General features: G+C 51.3%; 1 pseudogene; it reads right to left on the reverse strand.

Moving 5' to 3' along the window:
* Positions 1-17,271: 17,271 nt before the first annotated feature.
* Positions 17,272-22,842, reverse strand: LOC147970962 (uncharacterized; annotated as a pseudogene).
* Positions 22,843-24,458: the final 1,616 nt, after the last annotated feature.

A 24,458-nucleotide genomic window follows, 5' to 3' on the forward strand; every position in this document is an offset into this window, starting at 1 on the left:
TCTTCCATGCCGAGAAGACGATGAGGAATGCCACCAAAATTATTGAGACACTCCGAAACAATGAGGAATTGAAAGGTTAAGAGAAAAAATGGAAAGAATTTGAAAGCGATCTTGGAATAGGCATAAGACTGATTAAAATTCATTCTTATGTCAAACTTTGAAAAGAATTTTAGAATTCCGGAAAATTAGAAGAGTCAGGTAAGATCCTGGGAAAAGACTTGTGGGTTATGGGTCCACTGAAAAGAAACTTAGTTGAAAACGATTGAAGAAAAGAGATGATGCACCGGAACGATTCAAAGACTCGAATGAGGTGACAACCTCGAAATAATTTGAACGCAAACACGAATCTTCTAAGATGTCTTCAGCACTCCGAAATGATTAAATGGCGAGAGGCAAACCAGCAAGGGGAAACATATGAGCCAAGGAAAGGAATATGATCAACCTAAGAAAAAGAATTGAATCCACCGGAAAAGAAAACAAGATGAAGAACTAGACGAGAATTTACCGGTTGAAATAATTAAGGAAAGGATGCTAAGGCTTCGCATGAGTAGGATGGATACTCGATTAAGGACTCCAGCTCTGAGAAGAAAAAGGGTGAGTGGGTGGGAAAAGAAAACAACTAGGGACGGGGAAACAACATCGATTGAAAGAACCGAGGATTGATCTTGCAAAAGACGAAGAGGATCGAGTTGACTCAGAGAGAAGCTCACCGGATGAAAAGCGCTGACATCACAACGAACAAAAACTAACTCCATGATCCTAAGAAAATTTGAAGGGGACGAGGGGTATCATCAAAACACCTACGACAAGATTCCTCACCAGAGTGACGAAGGGGATAAGGAGTAAAAAGAATTCTTACTCTCCGATATAACTAGACTCCGAAATAGTTTTTATACTAGACTCGACAACGGCCAAACTATGATCAATCAAGGGGGCTCCTATGGTTGGTCGAGGCTCTGACGCCAACTTGTGACGCCCAATATGCAATCCTATCCGAGAGGAACTCGAAGGTCCCACCAAGGATAGAGCGGCATATTGAAGACGCTTTCCAAGGTGGATATCATTACATTGTACCATTACATAATAGTTGGGGATACATATAAAGGCATACAATTGCCAGAAGAATACATCAAACATCAAGCAGAAGAGCATCATCCGACTACGGATCAAATCAAATGAAAAAGAAAAACGACATCCACCCCGCTAGCCCAGGCTGCCGACCAGGAACCTATACCCTGATCGAAGAAGAGACAGAAGAAGAACTCCAAAACAAGCAAGCATCGCTCTCACGTCATATCATCGCATTACCTGTACCTGCAACTTTTGTTGTAGTAATCTATGAGCCACGAGGACTCAGTAATCCCATTACCATGGGTATTAAGACTAGCAAAGCTTAATGGGTATGGAATGGATAAGTGGTGAGTTTGTAGCAGCACTAAGCATTATATGGTGGCTAACTTACGAGTACAAGAATGAGATGAGAAACTACGCAAAACAGTTGCAAACTAGTTGATGCGGAGCATCCTACGGTCATCCCCATGTACACTCGAGCATACGCCATTGGACACAAGGTGAACTCGCTCCTTTCCGAATCTTCCCTTTCCGCATGTAAGACATGGATGCTACTTCAAGCGCGGACCTTGTGCATACTCAGGTACACCTGAGGAGACCAAGGAGAGCCCAAGGACCAAGGCCAAGTGTGCGCGGGAGCGAAGGAAGGAGAAGGAAGAAGAGTCAGCTGCTACAGGCCTCGGACATGCGGCCCCAGCCCGGACATCCAGCCCTACCCTTGGAAATCTAGAGCACGCTAACCAGAGAGCAGAAGAATCGGGCAACTCCATCCCGGACATCCGGCCCCCAGCCCGGACATCTGGCACCTGCCTGTGCGCAGAGATCGGGCCAAGGGCCCATGTATCCCCCCTCTCACTTACCCCTTCGTGGGGTAGCACTATATATACTTCCCCACCTCCTCCTAGGTAGGGTTAGCGTTGTGTTAGCTCATTTGTGAGATAGAGCTTCGCTCATCCATATTGGATCTACTCCTTGAGAGAGACCGCGGCCCCTCTTCGGAGAAGATCCACCTTGGATTCAAGACCCCTTTACGGGAAGATCCCCTTGTGGATTCAAGACCTCCTCTAGGGAGAAGAACCGGCTACCCTATGTATCGTCCTTTGTTGGATTTGGACCGTGTATCTCTTTGTGTTTCGAGGATCTAGCACATGTGTGATCATACTTGTTGGTTTGAGTATTTCTCTCGTGTTTCCCCTCGTGATTCCCCTTGTTTCCCCCCTTGTGTTCTTCATGTTGTTCACGGGATCCGCTCCTTTCGTGAAAGATCGGCCGTATAGGGTTCCACCCTACATCATCATGGTATCTAGAGCCAGGTTGATCATGATTTCGGAGCCTCCCCGTTGTGTTTTCTAGCCTAATTTTGTTGTGTTCTTCCCCAATTTCAAAAATCCCCACCAAAAATAGCCCCAATTTTTTTTTGTGATTTGTTGGTGTGATGATATTTTGTTGATTTTGATCCATGGATTCGTTGTGTCTTGAGTAGATCTATCTTTTCCTCAAGTTCCCCACTTTCCATCCACAAAATCCATCAAATTTTGCCCTTGTAATCATCAATTTCCGCCCCCAATTCGAAAATTTCTGCCCCAAACGAGATCTGGATTCGTCGGGCCAGACATCCGGGCCATCGGGCCGGACATCCGGGTCCCCGGCCGGACATCCGGCTCCTGGAGCACCAAATCTACTCGGTTCTGGACATCACGTCCCGGATTTCCGGCCCCGAGCCCAGATGTGCGGCCCGTGACATCTCAGCCATCCCCGTTTCACCGTTTTGTCCATAACTAATTCACCCGGAGTCCGATTTTCGCGTTCTTTAGCTCGTTGAAAAGCTATTGACATCCCCCTTCCAACAAAAATACTACCATAACCATTTAACTCCATAAAACTTTTGAAACTTTGGCATCTTTGCCTAGGGCTTCCACCACAACCTCTGCATAACCACCACCGACTTCCGCAACCTAACCAATTTTGTTCCTTATAGCATTTGTGGTTGGTTGAGTAGTGATTCGAGTCTTCTAAGGTGTTTAGGCTACTTAGGGACGATTGCTTCTTCATCAACCACCACCACCACCATAACTCCCACATAGGCTTGTCCACCATACACTTCCACCACCCCGACTTAACCCAATATTGTTTGTGTTGTGAGTTGTGTCTCCTAAGGTGTTTAGGCTACTTAGGGACCGTGCTTCCAACTCTGACACCGTGTATAGCCAACCTTACCCTCCACTTCCGCATTGCCTACTCGTATAACCCATCATTGCATTTCCACAAAACCACCACCGCATTCCCGCTACCACCATTTGACGTTTGAGATTTTGAGTTCGTGGTTTTTTCGTTTCCTAAGGTGTTTCAGCTACTTAGGGACGAGTCTCCATCATCTTGGTATCTCCATCAAGATCACCACCACTCATCATCACCGCGGACGGTAACCTCCATATCATCTTGGTATCGTGGTATCCCTCCATTGTATATTCCCTTGCCATTGCATTGATAACCCCTAGCCCATTTTGCGTCACTTGCCTATCAAGACTAGCCATTTTAGTATTGCCGGCAACGATACTTGTGCACATTAGTGATCTACACCATACATTGCATACATACCATATCATATTGGTATCATATCATCCCTTGTGCCACAAGTTTGTTCCCGCATATATACAATTGCTATCTTGGTTTGTGCATTTCGCAAAGTGGCCATACAAAAAAAAGAAAAAAAGAATAAGCTTTTAAGCAAAGAAAAGGAGTGAACAAAGAGCTTGTAAGAAAGTGCCACAGCATCATACCACATTGCATAAGATTTTCATATCCGATCATCTTGGATCTTACCACCGGAACATCATATACATAGCATACTTGGGATAGAAGTCGTTGCATTTTTGTCTCCTATAGGTTGTGCACAAGTGTCGTATCCGCCTATTGAGCAATCGTGCTAGCGTCTCTCTAGAGTTGTGCAACAAGAGCATTGTCGGGGGTTGGGTGCGACATATGCCAAAGGATGGCTTATCATGGTGGGGGCGAGTAGAACGTCTCCGGTGCCTGGAAACGGGATAAGGCGAAGGCATGCACGCCAACGAATCTTACCCAGCTTCGGGGCTCTCCGGGAGAAAATACCCCTACTGCTGCTCTGCGGGGTCTCCGCATGATTACTATGGCAAAGTGTTTACACGGTTGCTCCTCGAGCTATTTCCTGGAGGTAGGAGAAGGCAAGGCTAGCTCTCTCCTTCCTATATGACCTGGTCTAGTGCTAATGGATTCCAACCCTTTGCATGGATGCCCTGGGGGGTTTATATAGGCCTACCCCCCCAGGGGTACAATGGTAATCCGTCTGGGCGCGGGCCCAGCCGTCAGTCTCTCTGGCCGCCGTCTTATCCGCCGACTCTTGGGGCCCGCCGACTGGTGGGCCCCGCCGACTGGCTCGGTACGGAGCCGACAGGCCGCGTCCACCGCGGGCGGGTCTTGCCGGCTGTAGATTACTGTAGCCATGCCTCTAATGACGCAGGCTCGGTCATGAGGTCGTGGCGACAGCTCCGCCGTCTGGTGGGCGATCACTGTGGCCACTACCTGTCGCATCTGATTAATGGCGCGTGGGGCCCGTGGGAAGGGCCGGCCGACTCCTGGTGGCCGACTCCCATCCGGGCCGACTGGTGGCGCTCTCGCCGTCTTTTGTACGCCCGCCGACTGGTGGGACCCATCATCCCTGGGTCGTACCGGCAGGCCGTCGTGGGCACAGGACTCCGCCCTCTGGGGCTGACGTCAAGGCCGGCATGGCAATAGTGTCGCGCCACGCGGAGATCTCTACGGGTACGGCGTACCGTAGCCATGCCTGCCCTTGGAAAAGGGGTGGGAGTGGACCTTACTATGGCCACTCCCCGTCCCATCCCTCTTTATAAGGGCATGGGAGTTGTTGGCGTCGCGGGCCGACTCCCCAAGGCCGGCTTCTCTGGAAGTCGCCAGTCAGGAGTCGGCTTATCCTGAAGTCGTCCCTGGGACTCGGCCGCGAGTGGGCAGTCGGCCGCCTCGCCGCCGACTCTTAGAGGGCGGCTCTTCGTCCTGGGGTCTCGAGGGGCGCAGTCTGCCTCAATATCTTGAAAGGTTCTGGGCATGGGTTAGCCTACCCGTGGCCCATTACTCCGACAGTAGTCCCCGAAGCTGGTGAGGCTCCAAGGGCGACTTGTCGAGGAGCCTCAACAGTTTCTTCTCTCCGACGGTTGGATCTGGGCCTCGCTAGCCGTCTTCTGTCAAGCCAACTCGTTGGAGTCGAACTTGCTCAAAGCCGACTTGCCCCTAAAAAAGTTTTAACGTCACGGCGGAGTTCAGGCGGCGTGCCTGATAAGCTTCTGGGTTGCCGCCCGTGGTGGACCCGTCGCGAGGCGCCACGTGGCTGAGCTAGTCTGCTCACCCACGTGCACGACGGGACAGGCCTACAGGCGGGGCCCTCCACTACCGCGCCTCGGCATGCGAATGGATCCGTTGTGGCCGTGCGGACGGTTGGGGTTCCCGCACGGTTATTGCACGTGGTAACTTCGTGTGGTAAATCGTGGGGGTTGTGGGGTCCTGGGCGCAGTTAATCCCATGACCGCCCCCTCGGCTTCTCAGCCCACGAGCCTACAAGTAGGCGGGGGGAGGGGGGCGGCGAAGCACGCGCGCCCATTCTCCCCACTCCCTTTCGCTCCTTCTTGCTTCTTCTTCCTCTCACCGCTGCTGCTCCGAACCATGCCGTGCCCGCAGCGATGAGCTCTTCCTCCGCCGCCGCGCCTCCTGCTCTACGCTCCGGAGTGTGGGATGGCTCCGAGGTTGATGAAGACGACATCGAGATCCTCCGCCAGACACGGCGGCTGCCCGGCAGGGACTTAGTGCGGGTCCGCCTCGTGCCGGAGGGGGAAATATCGCCGGTGCTGGAGGAGGGCGAGCGGGTCATATTCCGCTCACACCTTATGCGCGGCCTGGGGCTTCCGGCGAGCGGCTTCTTCCGCTCCTTCTTGGAGTTCCACGGGCTCCAGCCGCACCACCTTACTCCGAACACGGTGGTGCTGCTGGCTGCCTTCGCCACCCTATGCGAAGGCTTCCTCGGCGTTCTCCCCACCATCGAGCTCTGGGGTGAGTTCTTCCAGTCCAAGCTCGGCACACACGTCGCCGGCGTGCCGGCCCAGTGCGGTGCATTTATCGCGATGCGGAGATCAGTGGCCAACAATCCATTTCCCACCATCGCACTGATTAAGTCGGTGAAGATGTGGCAGCGGTCCTATTTTTATGTGAAGAACGTCACCCCAGAAGGCGACTGGGTTAACCTGCCGGCTTACGAAGCCGGCGCGCCGGCTGGAAGGCTCCCCAGCTGGTCACACCGAGCCAAGACGCTGTCTCCCGCTGGTGCCGCCGGCGTCGCGCGACTCCGAGTGCTGACGCAGTCGGAGGGCTTGACCGGGGCTGACTTGCTGGCCGCCTTCGTGGCGCGCCGAGTCCTCCCACTCCAAGGCCGACCTCACCTGATCTGCCAGATGAGCGGTCATCAGGACCCGAGTCGGATGTGCTCCAAGGACATGCCTCACGCGGAGGTGGCGAACACGGTGAACTACATCGCGAACTGCGGTCTCTCGCTGGACTGGCCGTTCGGCAAGGAGCCGTATTCGCGCGCCAACCCCCCGCCTATTGTAAGTCGTCTTCCTTCTTCTTCTGTTTCTTTTGTTGCCGAGTCTGACTTGTCAAGTCTGACTGTTTTTGTTTTGAATTAGAACCCTCTCGTCCCTCCTTCGGCCGGCACCGCGGGGCCGGCTCATCAATTTGTCCCCAATCGGGCGGAGAGCAACGTCGACGATCCTGACTTGGGGGCGGCGGCCATGGAGGCCGACACCAAGGGAGGAGGAGGAGAAGCAGGCGGCTCCAGGCCTTCGGCCACTTTCGCCGACTGGCCTGACGACGAGGCCGAGGGAGAAGTCGCCCCGCGCCACCAGCCAAAGGCTGGCCAGCCAAGCGCGAGTTCCTCTGCCGGCTTGGACGCTCAAGGCGGTGCGAAGAAGCGCCGGGCCCGTCCGAGTACGCTTGGTGGCCGGTCGAAGAAGTTCAAGGGAGCGGCCGCCGCGACCAAGTGGGAAGAGGCAGCCGTGAAAGCCAACCGCTTCCGCAAGGAAGTGAAGAAGCCGCCGCTGGTCTCTGCGTAAGCGCCTCCGTCCCTTATCTTTATTTTCTCTTTGTTGATCTTGTCTGAGTTTTTCATATGCTTTTCTCGCCTCAGGGATCCCCTCACACTTGAGAGGGTTGCCGCCGCCTCCGTTATGGGGTCGGTGGAGACGTCTGCCACCACTCGGCGGATTGACCCCGCCGCCATCCTTCGGGAGGCGATGGAGCGGAACGCGCAAGAGAAGCCCGAGGAGGACGAGGCCGCCCGCTGGGATAAAGCGGAGGCCGAGAGGGCGGAGGCCTCCGCCCTGAAGAAGCTGGAGGCGGCCGAGGCTGCCGCTGCGGCAAAGCGGCCGGCTAAGGAAGTCGCGCCCCGGCGGTCGGCGGTGTTCGTCACCCCTCTGAACTCTGCGCCGCCGCCCCCGGAGTTCACAGGGCAGTCAGGGGAAGCCGGCGGCGAGTTCCCGATCGTGGAGAGAGGCGGCGGCGACGCCCCCATGCCGGACGCGGACGCGCCACCACTGCCGCCCCCGCCGCTGTCTAGGAGCGCGCAAGGAAAACAGCCGGCGGATCCGCCCTTGCCGCCGACTGAAGACGAGATCGTGGCAAGGCTACTCCTTCAAGTCGGCTCGCCATCGTGCCGCCGTCTTGAGAAGGCGACTTCGGCGCCATGCCCCTTGGAGACCGGCGCCGCCAGCTCGACGATTCCAGACGCCGAAGCGACGAGTGCCGCGCCCATTGGGTGGGTGCGAGGAGGCGGCACGGGCCCGCTGAACCAGGCGCTTCTGGATGTCCACACGAAGCTACGAGCTGAGAGCGACGCCATCCAAAACTGCACCAAGGCGCACCTGGCGTCGCGGGCAGCCATCCGGGTATGCTTTCTCCTTTGTCCCTGTTTTCTTGTTCCTCTCTGTGGGGGCGCGCCAGCGCACCCACTGGGTGTAGTCCCCGAGTTTTGGGCCGTCTGCTGAGCAGGCGGCCCGGAACTCCAATTGGTGAGTTCCCGGTACTAACCTTTGTCTGAAATACTTGTTGCAGGACTATCACAACCTCCGTGTCACCGCCTTCAACCGCAACGTTGAAGAGCTGCGCAAGCGGACCGCCGATTTGTCGGAGAGCCAGAGTGAGTCCTTTTTCTTCTTTGCGGGGGCGCGCTGGCGCACCCGCGGGCTGTAGTCCCCGAGATTCGGGCCGACTGATGAGCAGTCGGGCCGGATCTCCTCGGCGACCTTCTTCGTTGATGACTTAACGCCTTCTTTCTTCTTTCTCTTCAGAGGCCAATGCCACTCTTCAACAGCAGCTGAGCGAAGCCAACTCCGCATTGCGCGCCAAGGGGGGGAGTGCAGCAAGCTCGCGGCAGAGCGCGATCTGCTGGCCGCACAATTGGCAGAGCAGAAGGAGCTGCTTAAGAAGACGCAGAAGGAGGCGGAAGAGGCGGAGACCGCCCTCCTGGCCGAGTTCGTGAGCGAGCACTCCTCCTGGACTGACAAGGAGGCAATGCTGGCCTCCGGCTTCCACGAGAGCGAGGACCTCGTCGATAGTGAGCTTCTTTTCTTTCCTTCTTCGAGCCGCCGACTATATGTCGAGCCGACTCCTGGTTTTTTGACTTGTTCTTCATTCTTTCCGTCTTGGCAGACTTCTTCCCCGGCCACTCGCAGGCCGCCATTCAAGCTATTGAGGCCGACCACGAGGAGCGGAGGGCGGATGGCGCGGAGATCGCCGCTGATGCCCCTCGGACCCTTGACGAGCATATTCTGAGCATTGGGGCTCTCCTGCAGCCGGCCCACCAGATGTTGCGCCGGCTTCAACGTGTCGGCGCCCAAGCGATCCCTGCCCTAGTCGTGCAGGCTCCGCGCACCCCCAGTCGGACTGTCGACTGGCTGGAGGTCGCAGCTGGCCGTCTTGAGGCCTGGAAGGGTTCCTCGGCCTGGGCCGGAGCGCGCCGTGCCTTGGAATTCGTCAAGGCATGGTATCCGGGGCTGTACCTAGACCGGCTGGCCACACTCCGGTTAGAGGCCCAGCCGGAGCTGGCAGCCGCGAAAGACGCCCTTGTCAAGCGTGCGGCGGCGATCGCCGAGTACACCAACACCAGCATCTTTGTCCCCGAGCAGGCTGAAGACGGCGGGGAGGTACCGCCAGAGTGGTTTGGGCTGAACCCCGACTATGGCAAGGACTCGGCAGAGGTGATCGGCTCCAGCATCGAGGAGGAAGACGAGGCGGAGGACGGAAGCGATACGGAGGCACCGGAAGACGGAGCGGACGGCCAGCCTCAGCTCGACCGCGCCTCCAGCAACGAGCCGTGCCCGCCCGAGCCGACTGCCGCCGGAGGTGATCAAGCCGAGACCGCCCAGCCGGCCGCCCCAACATCCAACACCGCCGTCTCCTCCGATCCTCCAAACCCGTCTGCCGCCCCCTAGGCTGCCACCTTGTCTTTGTTTTATCTATTCTAATAGTCTTTGAAGAACTTGTTAATTCGCACAATTCCACCCACGGGGTGTATTTTGAAATTCTGCTCGAAGATTCGGCCAAGGGCCTTTGTTATGTAAATATTCATCCGACTTCTATCTTTTCTTGCTCATTGCTCTTTTGGCTTTTTCCTTTGCCGTCTTCCCTCAGTTGCCGTCTTTGTCAGTCGGACAGCCGCTCTGCGGACTGCTGCTGGATCAAATTCTTGGTCACTTTGGGAAGGCAAGTACTCAGCCATTTTTAGAGTTGTTTAACAAGTCGGATAGAAGGCGGCAAGCCGACTATTCAAGAGTCGGTTTGTGAAAAAAGGTTGGAAGCCGGCCTTAAGCTATGTTTATGCTTTGAGTCCTTAGCCATTTTTCATGTGGACGCCCATTCTTCCTTACTCCTGCCCACCAGACAGTCGCTCTGCGAGCTGCGGCTTCTGGCAGGAGACGGCTTAGATGCCACACACTACTTGTCCGGCTGCAGGAAGCATTTCATAGCGCAGGACGGCAAGTCCCCGGGCCGACTAGTCGAACCCGATGCCAAGCGGCACAACAAAGAGTAATATACTCGAAGGCATATTTCTTATCATATAGATAAAAGAGGGCAGTCCCCGAGCTCTTCTCGAGGGGCCTAAAGTCTTGGTACTTTTAATACAGAAGGTAGTGTGATACATACTGCGTTTAACTGTAAAATTTTCGGAGGAGATTTGCATTCCATGGCCGCTCTGTCTCTTTGCCGGAGTCGTCCCTCTTGCGTGCTCGGGGCTTCTGAGCGTCGACCAGGTAGTAGGAGTCGTTGCCCAGCACTTTGGTGATGATGAAGAGGCCTTCCCAAGGCGCCGACAGCTTGTGTTGGCCGGTTGTTTGCTGGATTAGTCGGAGCACGAAGTCGCCCTCCTGGAAAGATCTCGGCCTGACCTTCCTGTTGTAGTATCTGCGCAGGCTCTACTGGTAGATGCTGGACCGGCTGAGTGCCAACAGCCGTCCCTCTTCCAGCAGGTCGACACCGTCTTGTCGTGCTTCTTCTGCTTCTTCCTTGGTGTACATGGTGACTCATGGGGAATCGAACTCTATGTCAGTTGGGATGACGGCTTCAGCACCGTAGACGAGGAAGAAAGGCGTGAAGCCAGTTGACTTGTTTGGAGTCGTGCACAGACTCCAGAGGACGGCTGGCAACTCGTCGAGCCAGCAGCCAGCCGAGCGCTCCAGAGGCTCGACCAGTCGGGGCTTGATGCCGGATAGGATGAGGCCGTTTGCTCGCTCCACCTGGCCGTTTGACTATGGATGGGCGACGGACTCTAGGTCCAGTCGGATGCCCTGTGTCGCACAGAAACGGGCCAAGGCGCCTTTGGCAAAATTCGTGCCGTTGTCGGTGATGATGCTGTGTGGTATGCCGTACCGAATTGTGATGTTGGAGATGAAAGTCACGGCAGTCGGACCATTCAGTTTCTTGATTGTCTTCGCTTCTATCCACTTGGTGAACTTGTCCACCGCGACAAGTAAGTGACTTAAGCCACCTCATGCCGTCTTGAATGGTCCCACCATGTCTAGGCCCCAAACTGCGAAAGGCCAGGCAATGGGGATGGTCTTGAGTGCAGAAGCCGGCTGATGCGGCTTGGAGCGGAACTTCTGGCACCCTTTGCATTTTTGGACCAATTCCTTGGCCTCTTCTAAGGCCGTTGGCGAAAAGAAACCGTATTGGAAAGCTTTGGCGACGAGTGCTCTTGAAGCCGCATGGTGGCCGCACTCGCCTTGATGGATGTCTTTGAGAATTGCTTGGCCTTGCTCTGGCTCTACGCAGCACTGGTAGACACCAGTGACGCTGCGCCTGACCAGCTCTCTATTGACTATGGTGTAGGCTGCCGCTCGGCGTTGTACTTGCCGAGCTAAGGTCTCATCAGTCGGCAGCTCTTTGCTCACCAGGAATTTGAGGATGGGCTGGGCCCATGAGGGTGCTGCTATTTCTTCGACTGCCAGAACTACGACTTGGACGAGGGCGGCTGGGCTGGGAGGCGGCAGGCTGGAGTCAGCAACCGCTTGCTGGATTAATGAAGTCCCCGGGCCGACTGGCGCAGCCCTTGGGCCGAGTTCTGGAGTCTTCGGGCCGGCCGCCGCAGTCCCCGGGCCGGGTTCTACAGTCACTGGGCCGGCCTCGACTGTGGCGGCTTTGGAGCCATCTACCAAAATCCCCGTACCGTCTGCCGGGGCTCTGGAGTCGGATCCGACTTCTTCGGGAGGAGCCGGCACAAAGATGGAGTCTGATTCTGGTGAAGGCTTGACAGATGGCTTGAGGAGGCATTGAAGGGCGACACCGGATGGTATTGCTTGGCGGGTAGAGCCGATTCGTGCCAAGGCGTCTGCTTGGTCGTTGTCGTTTCTTGGCACATGGAGGAACTCGCACCCCTCGAAATATCCACTGAGTTGCTGCACGAGGAAACGGTAACTCGCCATGTTTGCATCTTTGGCGTCCCAGTCGCCAGACGACTGCTGGACCACTAAGTCCGAGTCGCCATAACACAGGATCCGGCAAATGCCAAGTTCTTTGGCAAGCCGGAGCCCGTGAATGAGCGCCTCATACTCGGCGACGTTGTTGGAGGCGGCAAAGTGGATTTGCAGTGCGTATTTGAGCTTGTCGCCTTTAGGAGAAGTGAGGACAACGCCGACTCCCAAGCCGGTGCGCATCTTGGAGCCGTCGAAATGCATCCGCCAATGGGTGGAGTCGCGCGCTGGAGGTAGGTACTGGGTCTCGGCCCAGTCGACGAGGAAGTCGGCCAGTGCTTGTGACTTGATGGCGGTGCAGGGCTGGTAGTGGATGGTATAGGGAGCCAGCTCTATGGCCCATTTTGCCACTCGGCCAGAAGCATCTCGGCTTCCGATGATCTCGGCAAGTGGGAGATAACATAGTTGGCTTACACTCGCCACGTCAATCAAGTACATAAATAACATTACATCAACCAAACACTCATGGCCCAACTACGGCGCCAAAATAAAAGAGAACCCAACATGCGACACGGTCCCAATCACCCCCAACTGGGCACCACTACTGATCATCGGGAAAGGAAACGTAGTATCGTTGAGAGTCTTCGTCGAACTCCCACTTGAGCTCATACGCGTCACCTGGGGCGGAATCATCAGGCCCTGCATCTGGTGTAATAGTAATCTATGAGCCACAGGGACTCAGCAATCTCGCACCCTCGCGATCAAGACTATTTGAGCTTATAGGTAAGGCAAGGTAAAATATGAGTGGAGCTACAGCAAGCGTCTAGCAAGTATGGTGGCTAACTTATTCGCAAAGGAGAGCGAGAAGAGGAGGCAAAGCACGAGCGAGAAACTAGAGAACAACCTGCGCAAACATTACTCCAACACCGTGTCCACTTCCCGGACTCCGCCGAGAAGAGGCCATCACGGTAACACACTCAGTTGATTCATTTTAGTTAAGTTAAGGTTCAAGTTATCTACAACCGGACATTAACAAATTCCCATCTGCCCATAACCGCGGGCACGGCTTTCGAAAGTTCAATCCCTGCAGGGGAGTCCCAACTTAGCCCATGACAAGCTCTCACGGTCAACGAAGGAATAGACCTCCTCCCAAGACGTTCCGATCAGACTCGGTATCTCGGTAACTCAAGACACTTCGACAGGTTAAAACAAGACCAGCAACACCGCCCAAATGCGCCGACAAATCCCGATAGGAGCTGCACATATCTCTTTCTCGGGGCACACTCGGATGAGCAATACGTCGGGTAGGCCAGCCCAGAGTTGCCCCTGGTAGCCCCGGACATCGCTCGGTTGGACCAACACTCAAAGGAGCACTGGCCCGGGGGGGTTAAAATAAGATGACCCTTGAGTCTACAGAACCCAAGGGAAAGAAAAGGCTAGGTGGCGAATGGTAAGACCAATGTTGGGCATTGCTGGAAAAGCTTTAATCAAGGCGAAATATCAAGGGGTTTCCATTATAACCCAACCGCGTAAGGAACGCAACAATCCGGGCACATAACACCGATATGACGGAAACTAGGGCGGCAAGAGTGGAACAAAACACTAGGCGAGAGGCCGAGCCTTCCACCCTTTACCAAGTATATAGATGCATTAAGATAACATAGCAAAATAATGATATCCCAACAATTAAATAAATGTTCCAACAAGGAACGGCCTCCAAACTTCACCTGCAACTAGCAACGCTATAAGAGGGGCTGAGCAAAGCGGTAACATAGCAAATCAACGGTTTGCTAGGACAATGGTGGGTTAGAGGTTTGACATGGAAATTTGGGAGGCTTGCAAGCAAGTGGTAGGCATCGTAGCAATGGCATAGCAAAGAGCGAGCAAACTAGCATAGCAAAGATAGTAGTGATTTCGAGGGTATGATCATCTTGCCTGCATAGTTGTCAGAGTTGACTGGATCCTCACAAGAAAATTCAACGGGCTACTCATTAGCGAACTCGTCTCCTGGCTCTACCCAAACAAGACAAACAAGCAACAAGGATACAATCAACCACGTGCAAACTCAAACAAAAAGATGCAATGATGACATGCTATGCGGGATGCGATGCGGGATGCAAAATGCAAGATATGACAGGAAATGTATGAAACTGGCCTCAACTTGGAAAACCAAGTGTGCCACTGGAAAGATGGGATGAAATAGTTTGAAAACGATATAAAGATCATCGGAACCGGAGTTACGGTTTGGAAATGGCAAGCGATTTAAGAATGACACCGGTCTGCGATTTACAGCATGTAGGCATCTAAATGCAACGATATGAACATGCTATAGCACCCAAACATGACATCAAAATACATGGCAGGGATGCACACAAGATGATTAACAAAAGACTAGCACTGAGCCACGGCCAATTCATCCATTATGATGTTAAAACAAGCATGGCAAAAACGCAAATGCAAAACAGATTTCAGACTTAGTGAAATTAACACTTGTCTGAAATTTCAGATCATGAAGCCCTCTTCGGAGCAGCAAAACAACATGCTACAGGACCTTAACATGACAAAGAAAGACATGGCATGGAGCTACTCAACAAGCTTAACAAAAGTCCCTTAGTGACCTTGAGCCAAAAGGGATCACAAAATATACTAACAAGCACAGGAACATAGCAAAAACATAATCAGTTTTCAGACTTAGTGAAAACTGGGACATGCTGAAATATAACTCACGAAGGCATGTTTACGAGCTCGATGCACTCACTACAGAGCAAGTCATGGCAATACAAGCATACACCCGTAAAGAAGGCACAAAATACAAGCTATACATGGCAAGAACAATGGCATAGCATGCACGGGCCAACTACAATAACATCGGCAAAATCGCAAACAAGTTGACGATCTGCCCAGATTCACAACGAAGCAAAAGTAGAGCTCGATTGACTCAAGCTATGGTGCTCCATAATTTCAAACAAAGACATGGATGGATAGAGAACTACAAGATTAACGAAACTCCTTTACTGATCATCCTCAAAAGAGGCATGGATCACTAGGAAACAGCATGAACATATGGCATCATGAACTAAATAATCCCAGACTTAGTGAAAACTACTAAGTCCCTGAAAACAGATTTACCGGGTGCCTCACTTTGCAAGCTTGCACTAGTCACCACACACATCACAAAATTCATGGGTTGCACCTCTGGAAAGAAGACAAAATCCTTAACAAAACATATGAAGGACTCATAGGCATATCATGCACACAATAATCATGGCAAAAATGACAAAAGTCTAAGATGAACTAGCGGATCTGACAATTAACTCACGAAGGCCTCTTCTAACAGCGTTTCGAGCATCAAGATGAACTCAAATGAAAATTATGAAATGGAATGAAATGATGTACTCATCGAGACGAACATTTTTATATGCTATATGCCCAAATTGGAACTACGGATGCAAAGTTACGGAGCCGCGAACATGTGCATATGAGCTAAAATCCTGAGGACTTAGACGAAAAATGACCTAGGGTTAGGATTTCAGATCTGAGATCTGTGCGGATTACGAGGCCGCCGGAGTTACTGTTCTCCGCCTGAATGTCGAGGGCGGCGGCGGCCGGGGTTGGGGACGTGTCCGGCGAGGTCGCCGGTGGCCGGGCCGGAGCTGGGGCCGGCCGGGGCGAGGGGGCGGCGTCCCGGCCGCGGCGGAGCGGGTGGCGGCGGCGGCTGCGGGCGGCGGCGGCAGCGCGTGGAGGAGGGCGGCGGCTCGGGGCGCGGCCCGGGAGGCGGCACAGGAGGGCCGGCCTCGGGCCTCTGCGGGCCGGCTGGGGCGGCGAGTGGCGCGGCGCCACGTGGCAGCGGCGGGACTGGCCGGACATGTCCGGCGCCGTCCGGACGTGTCCGGCGGCAGCGGATCTGAGATTTTAGGGTTTCAGGGGAGGAGACCCGGGATTTGGAATGGGGGGTCTATTTATAGGCATAGAGGGAGCTAGAAGAGTCCAAATGAGGTGCGGTTTTCGGCCACGCGATCGTGATCGAACGCTCTAGGAGATGGAGCAGAGTTTGGTGGGTTTTGGGCCAAATTGGAGGGGTGTTGGGCTGCAACACACACGAGGCCTTTTCGGTCCCTCGGTTAACCGTTGGAGTATCAAACGAAGTCCAAATGATACGAAACTTGACAGGCGGTCTACCGGTAGTAAACCAAGGCCGCTTGGCAAGTCTCGGTCCAATCCGGAAATGTTTAATCCCCACACACGAACGAAAGCCAGAAATGACCATCGGAGGAGAACGAAGCGCCGGAATGCAAAATGGACAACGGGGAAAATGCTCAAATGCATGAGATGAACACGTATGCAAAATGCAATGCACATGATGACATGATATGAGATGCATGACAACGACAACAACACACGGAGACAAAACCCGAACCCGAGGAAATAAATATAACTTAACGCCGGAAACAGCAAGAGTTGGAGTACAAATAGGGAAAGTTACATCCGGGGTGTTACAGAGACCATGAGAGCCGTGTCCGGAGCGGGCACCGGTGCGACCTCCGCAGCAACTGGGGCAGGCAAGTCACCGAGCCCGTTGGCGGCGATGTCCCTTGATGTAGTCGGCCACCTCCAAGAAGAACAGACGAGGGCAGACGTGGCCCGGCACGTAGGGCTCATCACAGTTATAGCATAGCCCCTGGCGAAGGCGCTCTAGCTGCTCGGCCAGGGTGAGCCGGTGGAAGGGCCGCGTCACAGACGAAGCGTTGGCTGCTGCAGAGGCCGAAGGCGGACGCCCCGACACTGGTGGTGTCAGGGGCGACCTGGCTGGCTGTTGGGTGCCCCGAGCCGTTGACACCTGCTACAAGGCCTGCGCGCGATGCTCGAAGGCGCGGGCATAATACATGACCGTCTGGAGGTCCTGAGGTCCCCGCAGCTCCACGTCCACGCGGATATGATCCGACAGACCACCCACGAAGAGATCGGCTCGCTGGCGAGCCGTCACGCCAGGCGCGTGGCATGCCAAGGCCTGGAAGCAGTCGGTGTAGTCCTGCACCATGGAGGTGAAGGGTAGGCGGCCAAGCTCCGCCAGCCAGCTCCCGCGAATCGGCGGCCCGAAGCATAAGAGGTAGAGCTCGCGAAAATGCTCCCATGGGGGCATGCCGCCCTCGTCCTTCTCAAGAGCGTAATACCAAGTTTGTGCGACGCCTCAGAGATGTTACGAAGCAAGCCAGGTGCGGTCCGACGTGAGCGTGCGTTGCCCCCAAAAAAGCTGGTCACATTGATGAAACCAGCTCAGGGGGTCCTCGGTGCCGTCGTAGTTGGCGAAGTCGAGCTTGGCGAAGCGTGGCGGTGTGTGGTTATGGCCACTGTCGGGGTTCGCCTCGTCGGCGTGAAGCAGCGAGGGGGGCGGCGCCGGGTCGGTGTCCATGGAGGGCCCCCATGCAATGGAGGACCGTCGAGGCCGGCGTAAGGGACATCGAAGCTGGAGGTCCCGCCGTACTGCAGGGGTGGTGCCGGCGACGACTGGACATGCCGCGGCACCAAATCTGTCGTGTAGACCGGCTGCAAAGTCCCAGCCAACCAGGCCGGTAATGGTGACGACGAGGGGGAAACCTGACCTGGTGGATCGGAACCACCGTCGCTGCGGTAAGGGCTGGCAGGAGCTGTCAGGAATTGGCCGCGACACCTCCAACAGTTCCTGCAGCAGCCCGGTGGATGCACTGGAGGCCGCGTGATGCGGAGCATCCTATGGACATCACCATGTCAAGAGTCCACTCGGCAAGTGACACGTGCAACATCTACTTCACATAAACAAAGGTGAATCATCTCCTTTACATGTGCTCACTTGACCCCTTCGAGGATGGTATACTATGTGACACTCCACTCGTGTGCATGCATAGGTATTGTCGGAATGGTACGGACGACGAGGAGGAGTGCGAGTGCAAGTGTACAACTACATCATCCGCGAGGGAAGCCTCGAAGAGAAGACGGAAGAAGGAGCTGCAAAGTCTACAGCGACCGGACGAGCGGAAGCCGCCGGACGTCTGACACTCTATAGCCGCCGGACGACCGATGAACACCGAACGTCCGACGCTCACCGGAAATCCGGTGCCACCCATCCCGAAGCAAAACGACGGACGTACGACGCCCTCCGGATGACCGGACCCTCGCGAGCGACCGGACATCCGACCCTGCCTGTGCGTAGCCGGGACTTTGGCCTTGTATCTCTCTCCCACTTACCCCTTCGTGTCTTAGACTATAAATAGACCTTCCCCTCATCCTTTCTAGGGTTAGCAAAATGATAGCTCATTTGATAGAGAGTTTTGCTCCTTGTACCACTCTACTCTTGAGAGAGAGAGAGACTACTACTCCATTGGAGGCCAAGATTGATAGAGGCGAAAGGTGTCCCGATGTTTCGATGAGATGGTGGCTATCGTTTTTTGTGGGAGTCGACCTTGACGATCCGACTACGAACGTGCGAGACATCGCGCCTTAGCAATCGCTAAACCAACTTCCGAGGGGTTATTCACCACGCCGGAGCACGATCAACCTGACCACGAGGGTCTGTTTCATGCGAGCAAACGAAGAACAAGCAAGAAACTGAGATTGCAATCTGGATATTGCAAATATAAGATTAAAGCTTTATTGATCAAGGTGGGGTTCTGTGACGCCTTGTTCTGGTCGTTGAACACAAACGAAGTACGCGAAGTTGCAGCTATGCCGAACTTTCAATCTAAACAAAACCCAAAGTCTAAACGATGCCCTAAGGGATGTATATATGGAGGAGAGGGGGGAATTTCGTGGCCCTTGGAGGAGGGGTCCGAAACCATCCCTAACTCTTGTTTTCCCACACATACGGACTCTAAAAACAACATATAATCAAGTATTTCGAAATTACATGGGTCTGGCCCAAAAATAAGGTGACGCAGCACCTAGAATAGCCTCTGGACGAAATTTATGAAGTGGCATCTTGTATATTTCGTCCAAGGCTTCATGCACTCATTATGGTGGCTTCAAAGTCCTGGAATCATCGCTTGTAACTCCATTCTTGTTCCCCTTGCGCATGCCATCATCTCCGTGCTTGAACTTTCTCCAAGGTTCATATTTCTTGTCCAAACTAGGCCCTTCATTTGTAAGCAAAACAAGTGTATCCAATTTAGGTAGCATCATATTCTCATGAACATTAGAATCGTTACCAAGAAACGAAAGTACCTGATAATTCAATTGGCGTGCGCGAGCTCTAGTAATTGGTCCAGTATGTATAGCAGCAGGGTCTCTGGGTGTAACAATGGTATTGATGTCCTCATCATCCTCCCCTTCTTGCAATGAAGTCATCCTCGACGAAAGCTCATCTTCCTCACCCAAATAAGGCTTCAAATCTACAATGTTAAAAGTGGGACTAACCCCAAAATCTCCAGGCAGCTCAAGTTTATATGCATTATCATTTATTTTCTCTAACACCTTAAAAGGACCATCAACACGTGGCATTAGCTTTGATTTGCGCAAATTAGGAAATCTATCCTTACACAAATGTAACCAAACAACATCTCCAGGTGCAAACACAACATGTTTTCTACCCTTATCTCCAGCAAGTTTATATTTAGCATTCATACGCTTAATGTTTTCCTTAGTTAACTCATGCATTTGTAAAATCAATTCAACACGTTGTTTAGCATCAAAATTCACCTTCTCCGAAGATGGAAGAGGCAACAAATCAATAGGTGCACGAGGTAGGAAACCATACACAATTTCAGAAGGGCACATCTTAGTAGTAGAATGTAATGAACGATTATAAGCAAATTCAATATGAGGCAAGCATTCTTCCCACATTTTCTTATTATTCTTCAAAACAGCCCTAAGCATAGTAGACAATGTCCTATTGACTACTTCAGTTTGTCCATCAGTTTGGGGGTGGCAAGTAGTACCAAAAAGCAGTTTAGTCCCCAACTTAGCCCATAAATATCTCCAAAAGTGGCTAAGAAATTTAGTATTACGATCTGAAACAATAGTATTTGGCACACCATGCAAGCGAATAATTTCACGAAAGAACAAATCAGCAACATTAACATCATCATCGCTTTTATGACATGGTATAAAGTGTGCCATTTTCGAGAACCTATCCACGACAACAAATATGCTATCCCTCCCCTTATTTGTTTGAGGTAAACCTAAAACAAAGTCCATAGATATATCCACCCAGGGAATACTAGGTACAGGAAAAGGCATATATAAACCATAAGGATTGAGTCATGACTTAACTTTTTGACATGTAGTGCGGCGGGCAACAAAACGCTTAACATCCCGTCTCATCTTTGGCCAAAAGAAATGTGTAGCAAGTATGTCCTCCGTCTTCTTCACGCCAAAGTGTCCCATTAATCCTCCTCCATGCGCCTCCTGCAACAACAAAAGATGAACGGAGCTAGCTGGAATGCATAGCTTGTTAGCACGAAAGACAAATGCATCGTTAAGGACGAACTTGTTCCAAGTTCTCCCTTCCTTACAATTCTGCAATACATCTTTAAATTCAACATCATGCACATATTGATCTTTGATGGTCTCCAAACCAAATATTTTAAAATCAAGTTGTGAAAGCGTAGTATAACATTTTCTTTACCCTTCTTGTGTTTAATGACATAAGGGAAAGTCTCAATGAATTCAACCCATTTAGCATGTCTACGGTTCAGTTTTGCTTGACTTTTAATGTGTTTCAAAGATTCATGATCAGAATGTATTACAAATTCCTTGGGCCATAAATAATGTTGCCATGTTTCTAAGGTCTGAACAAGAGCATATAATTCTTTATCATAAGTAGAATAGTTCAAACTAGGCCCACTCAATTTTTCAGAAAAGTATGCAACAGGTTTGCCATCTTGTAATAACACACCTCCTAATCCAATTCCACTAGCATCACATTCAAGCTCAAAAGTCTTATTAAAATCAGGAAGTTGGAGTAAAGGAGCATGTGTCAACTTATCTTTCAATATCGGAAGGCTTCTTCCTGTGCAGTACCCCAAACAAAAGGCACATCCTTCTTTGTAAGCTCGTTGAGAGGTGTAGCAATGGTGCTGAAATCTCTCACAAAACGCCTATAGAAACCAGCAAGGCCAAGGAAACTCCTCACTTGTGTGACCGTTTTGGACTGTGGCCAACTCTCAATAGCTTCAATCTTGGCTTTATCAACTTCAATTCCCTGTGGAGTAACAACATAGCCAAGAAAAGATACTCGGTCGGTGTAAAAGGTGCACTTCCCAAGGTTACCAAACAAACGTGCATCACGTAGAGCAATAAAAACAGCACGTAAATGTTCCAAACGTTCCTCCAAAGATTTGGTATAAATCAATATGTCACCAAAGTAAACTACCACAAATCGTCCAATAAAAGCACGTAAAACTTCGTCCATTAATCTCATGAAAGTACTAGGTGCATTAGTTAACCCAAAAGGCATGACTAACCACTCATATAATCCAAACTTAGTTTTAAATGTTGTTTTCCATTCATCTCCCAATTTCATATGAATTTGATGGTATCCACTACGCAAATCAACTTTGGAGATTATTGTAGAGCCACTCAATTCATCAACCATATCATCTAGCCTAGGAATAGGATGACGATAACGAATAGTAATATTATTAATGCCTCTACAATCAATGCACATACGCGACGTACCATCCTTTTTTGGCACTAAAATGATAGGAACAGCACAAGGACTAAGTGATTCGCGTATATAACCTTTGTCGAGCAGTTCTTGTACTTGACGCATAATCTCCTTCGTCTCCTCTGGATTGGTACGGTATGGTGCACGGTTGGGTAATGATGCACTGGGAATTAAGTCAATTTGATGCTCAATCCCTCGAATAGGTGTTAATCCCGATGGCACGTCTTATGGAAAGACATCAGCGAACTCCTGCAAAATGTTAGTGACAGCAGGAGGCAAAGAGGAAGGCACGCCCTCGAATGAAAATAGTGCCTCTTTGCACATAAAAGCATAGCAACCGGTTTTGCTAAAATCTAGATCATCAATATCAGATTTGGTGGCAAGTAAACATGCACTTTTCAATTTAATTTCAGCAGCAACACTAGATGGTTTATTGTTAGGCTTCATTTGTTGCTCAAATTCTTTTGCCACAATCTGATTTTCACTCTTATTCTTCTCTTGTTTTGCTTTATTAGCTCTATTAATATCATCTTTCAAAATGGAATCGGGAGTCATAGGAAGCAAAGTAATTTTTTTATCCTTATGAACAAGAGTATACTGGTTGTTTCTACCATGGTGTACAATTTTTTTATCAAATTGCCATGGTCTACCAAGTAATAAGGAACATGCTTGCATAGGTACCACATCACAATCCACATAATCAGCATATGTAGAGATACTAAAATGCACACGAACAGTACGTGTTACCTTAACATTGCCGCTGTTGTTGAACCATTGGATGTAGTAAGGATGGGGATGTGGTCTTTTGGTGAGAGATAGCTTCTCCACCATCTCCATGCTAGCCAAGTTATTGCAGCTCCCTCCATCTATGATGACGCGAACAGAACGTTCCTTCACAACTCCCTTTGTATGGAACAAATTATGCCTCTGATTTTGCTCAGCTTGTGTAACCTGCACACTCAAAACACGTTGAGCAACTAAACATTCATACCTGTCAGCATCATCAGCAGCCATGTATTGCGTCTCATGATCAGAATCATCTCCACTGTGTTCTTCATGTGTAATAAGAGCCAAAGTCTCCTCATAATTGTCACTAGCGGACTCATACCCACCATCCTCAATAGCAATCATCACACGCTGAGATTTGCATTCTCTCACAAAATGTCCTCTTCCCTTACAACGATGACAAATAATATCACTTGTATGCCATGTTGATGCCATGGAAGAAGAAGAGCTTTGCGCAGGCCCGACAGGTGTGCTCTTGGCAGATAGTGGTGGTTGTGCCTGCTTTCTTGTATCACGGCTGGAGGTGGCACCTGATGGAGCTCCTGGAGTAGTGGAAGTAGAGGATGCACGTGGTGTCCATGATGAAGATCGACCTGCAGAAAAATTAGTTTGCGCCAATGCATGTCGATCCTGCACTTCACGTTCAGCTTTACAAGCAAGATGGAATAAACGAGTGATATTAGTATACTCCTTATACTCTAGAATGGTCTGAATCTCTCTATTTAATCCACCCATAAAACGTGCAAGCATAGCTTCATTCTCCTCAACAATACCACATCTAATCATGCCAGTTTGTAATTCCTGATAATATTCTTCTACAGAATTTTTTCGTTGTCTTAAACGCTGTAATTTTTGAAGTAATTCACGTTGATAATATGGTGGAACCCAATGAGTATGCATAGCAGTTTTCAAAGCAGCCCAAGTAGTTGGAATAGGATATAATCTACAATGTTCAGACCACCAAACACATGCGAAGCTAGTGAAAGCACAAATAGCAGCAGGAACACGTCTCTCCTCAGGATATTGTAAACATGTAAAACGTTGTTCAGTTTCTAACTCCCAAGTAAGATATATATATATATATATATATATCAGGAACATATCTACCCTCAAATGGTGGAATATTCAATTTTAGTTTAGGAAGATGGTCATGATCTCGTACCTCATATTGTGGTGCAGACCTACCGTTGCGATGATATACTTGAGGACGACCTGGTGGTGGTGGTGGTGGTGGTGTTGGTGGTTGCACGTAGTTCTGATTTTGATCAACCTCATCCTCGTAATGGTCCTCCACCTCTGTAGTAGCAGCAGGAGCTATAGAAGCATATACAGCGGCACCAGAATTTTGCCCGGGGTCAATGGGAACGCAATGTGCTCGTCCCACTTGATTTGGAAAGCGACGTTGTTGTTGTAGAGGCGCGTTAGGTGCAGCCGGTGGTGGTCGTGGAAGACGTGGAAGCAATTCATTAAACTTGTTATCGAGCTTTGTTTCGAACGTCTTCTCCATGCCATCTATCTTCTCCATGGGCTCTTCAAATCTATTTAGCACATCTTCCACCTGTCCACTCATCATTTGCTGAAACTTATCATGTAACTATTTGTTTGTCATATTCTCCCAGTCAGTCTCGTCAGTTTGTGATCCTGCCATGGTTAGCAGCAATAGAAACACACAATAATATGATCCTACAGACTACTAGGAAGTGGTGGTGATGGTGTGGTGGACAGTCACAAATCCGTCAAGCGAATCTCAAATTCTTACCAGTTCTTACCAAGCAGCGAGTGGTGATCAGCAACCGTTGTAGTCAAAACTCTCAAAGCTTGGATAGAGCGATTACCAGGGAGAGCCAAACGCACGACGTAGATGTATGTGGAGCTGGGAAGGCTTATAATATGGTAGCAAAAAGGGTCAGCAATAATCAATTCAGAGATGCAAAGTTGAATAAACACTCAGTGACGGTACT

Source organism: Triticum urartu, chromosome 5A (genome assembly GCF_056163025.1).
Source record: "Triticum urartu cultivar PI428250 chromosome 5A, HENAU_Tu73, whole genome shotgun sequence".
NCBI lineage: Eukaryota > Viridiplantae > Streptophyta > Magnoliopsida > Poales > Poaceae > Triticum > Triticum urartu.